A 9,555-nucleotide genomic window follows, 5' to 3' on the forward strand; every position below is an offset into this window, starting at 1 on the left:
ATATCATAACTTATATAGTTGATTCTCAATAGTACATGTTCCTAACTTATATAGACGATTCATTACATTACATTAGATTACATTCGGGTTGCACCTTCAAACTACAACAATTGATGTCAGCTGGGTGAATGTTGGGGAACTGGCGTTTAGCCAGATTGAATTTCCATTTCAGGGTAAGACAATTGTTGTAGTTGGAAAGGTGCATTCCCTACCTAATCACGATCTTCTGGCGGAATCAAACTCTTGATAATATCTTCAGTTGATCTTAGCAACGTTACCTGCATATCGATCCACTGGAACATGCTGTGCTCCAAAAACATGCTCGTCACGTTTTCGTCGTTCGTTAATTCCATCCAACTGAATGATACTCTCCCCTCGTCCAGCGTTGGACGTTTATACCGAACGTATTCCACCCTCCTTGTGTCTCCAGGGTTGACTCCTTGGTTGAATTCATTCAGTTCATCCTTGAGGCCTCTTAACGTTACACCATGGCACCGAACCTTCAACCTCTGAGGTTCTCCGCCGTTGAATTGTGCATGAACGTCGATCCACCCGGCCATTGTTTCAAATCTACACAAAAAGAAATTAAAAACAATCAATGAAAAATTCATTCAAACATTTAATTAAACACTTGGAGTGCAAATTATACATAAACCCTAAAAATGATAACTACAACATAAACATGCAAACATCTAAACAATTAAGCAATATTTTGATTTCTTGGCAAAAAAATCAAAATTTAAACTAAACCCTAAAACTAAAAAAAATCTAATCTAAGTGCAAAAAATCTAACATAATCATGCAAACATCTAAACATCATAACAATTAAGCTCTATAAGTCATTTACATGTAACATTCTATCATTTCTTGCAAAAAAAAAATCAAAATTTTAACAAAACACTAAACCTAAACAATTCTAGTTTAAGTGAAAAAATCTATCATACCAACATAATTTAAGTGAAAACTTACTTGTTCTTGTTGTTTGAGTGTTTTTTGATTTGAAGTTAAAGGAATTTCGGGGTAATTTGAGAGAGATGTGATTGGAAATGAGGAAATGAAGCTCTGCCTGGGCATATAACAGCACGTAGCGTGAGTTAACTCGCGCAGCGCAAGTTAACTCACACAGGAGCAATATGGACATTTCACTTGGGAATGAGCAAATACGTTTGGGTGAAGAGCAGAATTCTTTTGTGATTGTTCATCCAACCCTCTAAATTACAACATTTTACTGGAAGCAAAATTTTCAGATAGTGTATTTCATATGAAAATATTTGGTAATGTATTTTGACATATTCTAGCATATAAAAAGGTGAACAATCACCTTGCTTTTTGGTTTTTAAGTTTTAATGCCTCAACAGAAACAATCTATCAAGAGCTTGTGGCTGTAGCTGTCCGAATGGCTCGAATTGGCTTGGGACACTGTAACATTATGTTTGTGAATCTAGGGTTTGTTTGAATTGTCTTAGTTGAGCTTATCCATTGACATCATACTTATTTCTAATCCTAATTAACATTGCAACAACCACTCCTAACCCTAACCCTAATGTTTTTGGCTCCAAATCATTCTGGCCGTTGGATGGATCAATACTAATCTCCACACAATCTATGAGAGTGTATTTCCCATATATACGTGTTTCCAATGTTTTGTGCTTATGCTCATCTGTTAACCTTGCCTTCATATCGACATCAAATACTCAGCCTCCCAATTATATTGGAAATAACAAACAATTAATGTCATCTGTTTTCAATATCATGCCTTATGAACTCACGCGCATCACATCAAAGCCAAATGAATGAAAACCTCAAGTTTGTTCTCAATTTCACTCTCAAACCATATAACCCTTCTTCACCGATTAAATCTTCTTCTTTTGGAATCATTTATTCTTCATTGATTCTCAATTTCTTTCCCTTTCCAACGTTTGAGATGTTTCAATTTCTTATCTTTACCAAAAATCGTTCATATTTTTCCAGAATTGGAGGTCTTGAATATTCAGATTTTCCCAATATTGTTCCTCTATTCCTTTCACCTTCTTCTCCTCTGCTACCCTAACCTCCCACCACTATCGACCTTTCTTCCGCCGCCGACAACCTCACTGCCGTCTCTCCCTTATGGACCTATAGGATTTACGTTTTTCATTTCTCTGTCGAGTTTTGCATCTCCATCAAAAAAAAATCAAGGTAAGGAATTCTTCAAATTTGAATGCTTTTGTAAATGACAAAACTTATTAAATCTCTTTAAATTTGATTTATTAATATTGATTTAACCATCCTCTTTTTCAGCGACGATTCGATTTCGACCGTTAAGCTAATGCTTAGATCTGCTTCTTTTATGGTATTAGATGATTTGTTGTGAATTTGAAAGTGACTGAATCATCGAGGAAACGCAAACCCATCAGCGACCACAATTTAAAGTCATGTTAAGAGTAGTAAATCATTTTGTAATCTAATGATCAGGGCTTTAGTAATTTTAATAACTTCGAATTATGTGGTCCATAGGAAAGAAATTATAGAAGGTATGTATGTTCTCTCTAACCTATTTCTCTAATCATGGTTGTGTGATATCCTGTGAAAAGTGTTCATTCTTTTGGAAATAAATTTCCAGTAGCACCTGATTCAGTTAACTCTTTAATATGATTGTGTTTTCTTTGGTTTTTTCAACTTTCAAACTTCCTGGAGAGGCAAGCAATTGCCTATATATTGTTTTTTTTTTTTTAACAAAGTTGCCTATATATTGTTACTTTCGCTGCCAATGTGAATTTAGTGTCAGCCACTTGGGGAATGAATTTGCTTTCTCGGTTTGTAAGAACAAGAGGTGTGCAATTTCTTCATTTGGAGTTTTGAATGTCTTTTATTGACTTTGCATTAATGTTGAGCTTTGATTTTGATCAGCAACCCCGTCATTCCATGGGTATATTCTCCTATACCTTTTCACATGGATTCTTGGCATCAAGTCTCCCAAGTCAATCCCATTATTTCAGAGTTATGAATGTATTCTGGATAATTTGACATAATCAGTTTGAGTCATGTGAATTTTATTCATGTTACTTTTTTTTTGAGAGAATGTTACATTTCTCTGTCACTTCTTGCACTATCCATCTATTTTCTTTTAAAACGTTTCATGGTCTCTTGGTTTCTTGAAATTCCAAGGTTGTTCTATCTTTTCTTCTTATTTTGTTACATTATTTTTTTGGGTCATGAATGTTGAGTACAAACATTTTTCTGAACACTTTATCCTGATATCTGTGTAATTTATAGTGCTAATGGTTTTCTTGGTTGTTTAGAATTATTTTAGCATTTGATTATAGCCATAAAAGGAGCAATATAATTATGAGTAGTTTATAGTGAACCTATCAGTATGCTTTCATTACATGTAGTGATTTTTTTAAGATATTTAGATGAGAAATATTGATGTATAGAAATCTTCATCCATGCAACAATCCATGTTTTAAAAAGCTTTTTCACTATAGACAAAATAAGTGTGAACAATCCATTGGTTAGGCTGCCAATGGATTACTTTTCTTCACTATAGGAAAATAAATTATTTATGTTGAAAGACAATTTGAATTTTCCTTTTCTTCATTCAAATAGTAATCCTTTAAGCATTTTTTGTTATGGTAGGTAAGCGTAACAAGCCTTTAGGCTATCTGATATAGGAGACAAATTTATTCCCAGCTTTTCAAGTTTATATTGTATGTAAATGTATGCAGACATCATACATTTAAGGAGAAAAAGATGAGGATGACGAGGAGAACATATATCACGACAAGTGATATTTTTTTATTTTAATGTATTTGATAGGCAGGTTATATGGATTGTATCAACACCACTTCAAATGTAGTATATAAAGAGGTGTTTCAAAATGTCAAAAAAAAAAAGTGTGAATTGTTGTATGTCCTAAAAGATAGTTTATGTCCTAAAAATTGTTATGGGTGAAGAAAGAGATTTCTCCAAGTATGTTGACACTATTTCAATCATTGACTGCTACTCCAACCCGATACTTTTTCTCTTTGATGAACTAGTATGAATCAATGTTTTTTTTTATCTCTGCCTTTGAGTTTTTGAAAAAATCAATATATCATGAAAATTTGATTGTTCAGAATCTAAATGTGACAATTAGTTTTCAAAGGTTGCTGGATATTGTGGAATTGGTGTTTATTTTATGTTTTTTTTTGTTTACAATGACATCAATTTAAAGGAGCTGGTGTGGAGCCTGAATTCCACTTGCTGTGAATAAGAGATGTGACGCTCTACTTTCCTTTAGGTTTAAAATTGCTGGCATAAATTACATCTTCTATTATCTATTTGATCAAATGCATTATTGAATCTTACTTTCACCAATTATCTTTTATTTGGATTGTGTTGAATGATCTCCTTACTGTTTTTCTTCTTTACATTATGTTTATTGATCTGTCAACTATAAACAAGAAGAGTTGATGTTGTTGTTCAACTTATTATGTCATTTCATAAGTGACTTGATGGCATAATTATTTATTGAATAGCTTCTTGACTTAATCTATAGTCTAATATTGTATATGTGATAGGTTTTTATGGTGTTAATTAGTATATATGGGATACTCTTTTTATGTGAAGTATATATGTGATACTTTTTTTTGAACAAAGTATATATGTGATTCTTAACTGCATTTTTTTTGGGATCTTTGTATATTTCCTTCAACAAAGCAAGGATGCTAGATGGTCAACAAATATTTTGAAGGAAAACGATGCATTTTCTTGGGATCTTTGTATATTATCCTTCATCAAAGCAATAGCTAAAATTAGATCTTTTTCAAGGCAAGTCATGTGCTTAATTAGTTTTGACTAGGTGGTTCGCCGTGGCAGGTTTTGCATCAGGGGGGCTGGTTGTGTTGTGTGTTTCTGGAGTCGTTTCTGTTTTGGTTATGGAACAGAAGGTGTAGCAAGCGCACTGCTGGCCTTAGCAGGTTCTGCTGCCTGCTGTTTTTTGGTGGAGTGTGCAGCTATTCTGCGAGTTTTGGTTGGGGATTTTGGGGTTTTTTATTGGTTAAGGATTTTTGTTTTCAATACCCTCTCTTATGTGTGCCTCACTAATTAATTTTGCCATCTCAAATGACACACTATTGCAAGCTCTCTATTGTTGTTATAAATTAAAGAATGAGATGGTTACGGTAGAGGTTCCATTGTTATTACATATTGAAGAATTGAATGAGAGTATTTGACATAAGAAAATAAATTTATTGTAAAATATTGACCTGGCCCTTTGTGAAATTTGGGAAAAGATTTATTTTGTATTAAATAAATGTATTAATAACAAGATTCATAAATTGACAAAAAAGTAATTGTTTACCTCTTATAAATTGAACCAAAAAAATAGAACTAGAAAGATTATTCGTTAAAAAATATTAGCTTCTAAATGTTTTCTTATCTATGTAATATTAATAACAAGATTCATAAATTGACAAAAAAGTACTCCCTCTGGTCCTTTTTACAAGAGACAAATGAGTCAACTAAAATTGATGTATTTGGTTCAAAATGTAGACCAAATACATCAACTTTAGTTGACCCATTTGTCTCTTGTAAAAAGGACCGGAGGGAGTAATTGTTTACCTCTTATAAATTGAACCAAAAAAATAGAACGAGAAAGATTATTCGTTAAAAAATATTAGCTTCTAAATGTTTTCTTATCTATGTAATTGATCATATTGCAATATATTAGCTTCTCCATTGTTTATGACCCGGGCGGTAGCACGGGTAAAAGTTCTAGTAAGTTTTATGAAACTGTTTTGAAAAACTTTTTAAAACAGTTTTTGACATTTTTTTAGCTTATTTTCTTAAATTCTTCAAGATAGTTTATGAAAACGGCTTATAGCATATACAAATTCAATCAAATTTTATATTGTGGTAAAAAAAAAAAAAAAACTTTTGCTATAAGCTCCAAATAAATTGTTTATCCAAACGGTAAATTAGGATCCAAGGAAATGGAACAGTAGCAACTGAATCCTAATTGTTTAAATCTTTCAGTACAAAAAATAAAAAAATAAACAAGTTGATTATCATTAGAATATTGCAAATCGAACATTTATCACCTATTCTCTGAGTTTGCAATTTTTCTTTTAACTCACAACCGGTTTTTCTTTAAGTTTTCTTTTTCTATTAACATAATGTCCAAATGTAGTCATCAGCACCACATTGCACAAATAAGAAAAACATCACGCTCAAGATTTATCATGATGACTAATAATAATAATTTTGTTGGCTGCAAAATTGCATATCAATGCTGCAGCAATAATTGAGCAAACAAATTATTTCCATTCATGGGACACGTATAAGCTTATACAGTGATCTGGACAGACTAAGAAAGTTGACCAAACTGTTGGAGCAACGTTCTGTTAAGGTTGGGTATGAGCATGTGGGGGTTGGAACCTACAAGCATTCTGGCGATTAAGTTAGTAAGAGAGCAAAGAGTGAGAGGTTCAGATATAAAGTGTGTGTGACTGGTGTTGTTGTGAGGGGAGGTACTTATACCGTCACTGGGGAGTAAAACATAACCATTGCAAACGGCACTCTTCAATGGCATGTCTCGTAGCCGTTGGAAGTCATTGAAGTTGGCGAGGCGTTTTGGATCGCGGGAGTCCTATGCCAGGCGGACTGAGTCTTATGAGTTATGGTGAGTGTCATTCCGACAGAATGGGCACTTGGGTTCAGTCCGGAACATATAGAAAGCACACACCTTGTGTGTGCCTCTGATCAGAATATACATCTACGGAAGTTAACATTCCGAATTAAGTCAAAATTAGCACAAACAACAAATTATAATGGACGACCCAAAAGAGTAGTCGGTATATATATATATATGAAAGGCAACACGCTTTTTCTTTATCAAAAGTTATGTGAACTACAAAGATGACCCTACACTAAAGCATTGACCATAATTTCCAAAACACGCCTAAAAGTCAGTGTGACATAACATGATTCTCTATATACAAAAATCAATCCTAAGGACAAGTGAAACAAATGGAGCCTACATGATGTCCAAAAGCATATGGTATACTACAGTAGCCAGAACACAGACTTTAATCTTGTGCAACTAATTTTACGGTGCACCCCGCTGCACATAAATTATTTTGGTGAGAACACAACTTTCCCAAATGTGGGATTTGGATTCTCTATAGCCGAATGCAGAGAAATTTTCTCCCTATCTAACGATTGTCACAGTTGCTGCACCGTACAGCTGATGTACGGTTATCAAACTAACTACCACTGGCCGTCATGAACATTCTTTTCGATTCTTGAATTGGAATCGAGATTGTGAGTACTCAGGTGGCAATTGAGGTGGCTCCAATTCCCCGCTAAGCATTTCCACAATCTCTTTCATTGAAGGTCTCCGATTAGGCGACTTAAGCAAACAAAGTAATGCAATTTGGATGCATAAAAGAGCCTGCTCTTTATCATCCAAAACCAACAATTCAACTGATGGATCAACAAGTTCGAGCAGTTTCCCATTACGCGCACAATGTCTAGCCCAAGAAACCAAATTCGCTCGCTTAAACTCTGACATATGCTTGAATCCATCACCACCACCACCAGCATTCACCTGAAGAGGTCTTCTCCCAGAAACAATAACAAGCAATAACACACCAAAACTATAAACATCAGACTTCTCTGTTACATCACTATAACCATTTTCAGGAGCAACATAAAAAATAGTTCCTCTCATACTTGGAGTACTACTAATCTCACCACTCTTGTGAATTTCTCCACTATTACATGAATCATAACTATTCCAACTCACTCTCCTTAATTCCCCACTTAACCATGAATCACCACTACCACGTTCCTTCCTACTACGGTTTTTATAACTCATTTTCTTCACATCACTACCATCATCATGATCATGAACATGATCTCTCTCCCATTTCCACCAATTATCACCATGTTTTCCACCCTTTTTCTTATTCTGGTTCTTGTTCTTGTTTTCAAGCTCTTGACAATACTCCTCCTTCCACCATTCTCTTATTGGTCTTCTCTTCTCTTTTTTCAAATCACCCTTTCTCTTTCCTTCATCCATTGATTCCCACCACTCCAATTTCTTCTTCATCTTACTTTTCTCTCCCTTTCGACTTCCACCCACCAAATCATCATTCTTTGTTCTTTCTTCCTTCACCTCTTTTCCAATCCAATCCATCACATAATCCTTCACACTCCCACTCTTCTTCAATCCACCACCAACAACACCAACCATCTCCCTCTCATATTCCTCAAAGCTAGTATTAACACTCTCTGTTTCAGCACCATCACTCTCAAAATCTTCTCTTCTTCTATAATCACTGATTTCGAATTGAAAGGTTTTGAACCTAGCAAGTCCGAAATCGGCAATTTTAGCAGAAAACGAATGATCGAGCAGAATATTACTAGGTTTAATATCACCATGGATTATTGCAGGATCACATGAATGAAGATACTGAATTCCTATTGCTATATCAACAATTATCGAAAAACGCGTTTTCCATATCGTTAATTCAGGGCTTTTGCGACGGAAAAGCGCGTCGTGGAGGTTACCGTTTTTCATGAGATCATAGACAAGAACAAAACGACGGCGTTTAGGATCAGAGGAGAAACCGATAGCAGGGACAAGGTGTTCAGATTGGAGTCTGGAAGCGAAGAAGAGTTCGTTGTGATACTCGCGTTCTCCTTGGCTGCCGACGGCGCCGAGGGAGGTGGAGTTCATGAGTTTGACGGCGATGGGTTTACCGGAGGAAGGGAGGGTGCCGGAGTAGACAGGACCAAAGCCGCCGTGGCCGAGGATAGTGGAGAAGGAGTTTGTTGCGCGGCGGAGGAGGGAGTAGGAGAAAGGGTGAGGAGGGTTGGAGTCAGAGTCGGAGGAAGGAGTGGTTCGTTTTTTGTTGCGGAGGCAGTGGAGAAGTGCGAGGATGAAAGAGCAACCGGGGATGACGGTGGTGGTGTGGTTGTTGTTAGGTTGAGACGGTGGTGGTGATGATGACGTGGACATTGCATTGGTGAATGAGTTTTGTTGTGGACTTGTGGTATTTATTTTGGAATGGGAAGGTATTTGACTTTGTGTTGTGCGTGTGAATAGAATTGAAGGAATGGAAAGGGAAGGTGCAATTCACAACACCTCAGGAAATACAGAGGACGGTGTTCAAAACTCTGTTCTCTTTGTTTATTGTCGACATCGAGCGAAAGGATTCTATTTGCTCCCACAAAAACGAGGGAGCTTCTAGGGTTTATTTAGTTAGTTAAAAAACCAACCAATTAATTATTTTAAAATATTCTTTAAGAAAAAATTATTGTAAAATATACTCTTAAATAGAGCTATGAATATTTTAAAAGGTTTCTCACTTTATCAAATTTTGTTTATATTCAGTCAAAAAAAATATATTTATGTTACTACTACTCAAAATATATTATGGACCAAATTAGTAGTAATAAGTGGTTATAAAAAAGGATAGGGATCAACTAGAAATGAAATTGTGAAGATATAAAGACCTAATTGATAGTAAACTGTTAAATTTAGAGACCAACTTGATAGTTTAATAGAGTCGGAGATCTTTTTGAAAT

At 35.1% G+C, this 9,555-nt stretch overlaps 1 long non-coding RNA gene and 1 pseudogene across 3 annotated transcripts; one reads left to right on the forward strand and one right to left on the reverse strand.

Annotated features, from left to right (window-relative positions):
- The first annotated feature begins 1,480 nt into the window (after nt 1–1,480).
- Nucleotides 1,481–5,147, forward strand: LOC146958524 (uncharacterized). Of its 2 annotated transcripts, none has more exons than XR_015024663.1 (3): nt 1,481–2,178; nt 2,281–2,513; nt 3,619–5,147. It is a non-coding gene; the product is annotated as an uncharacterized LOC146958524 (long non-coding RNA). The 2 variants fall into 2 exon arrangements; XR_015024664.1 differs by having other exon boundaries at nt 3,708–5,147.
- A 1,679-nt stretch (nt 5,148–6,826) lies between these two features.
- LOC146958525 (receptor-like serine/threonine-protein kinase At2g45590 pseudogene) lies at nt 6,827–9,270 on the reverse strand (annotated as a pseudogene). The gene has a single exon (XR_015024665.1). The product of XR_015024665.1 is annotated as a receptor-like serine/threonine-protein kinase At2g45590 pseudogene (transcript).
- Between the last annotated feature and the right edge of the window lie 285 nt (nt 9,271–9,555).

This window comes from Medicago sativa, chromosome 1 (genome assembly GCF_051527215.1).
Source record: "Medicago sativa cultivar Bolivia chromosome 1, Bolivia_mono, whole genome shotgun sequence".
NCBI classification, from domain to species: domain Eukaryota; kingdom Viridiplantae; phylum Streptophyta; class Magnoliopsida; order Fabales; family Fabaceae; genus Medicago; species Medicago sativa.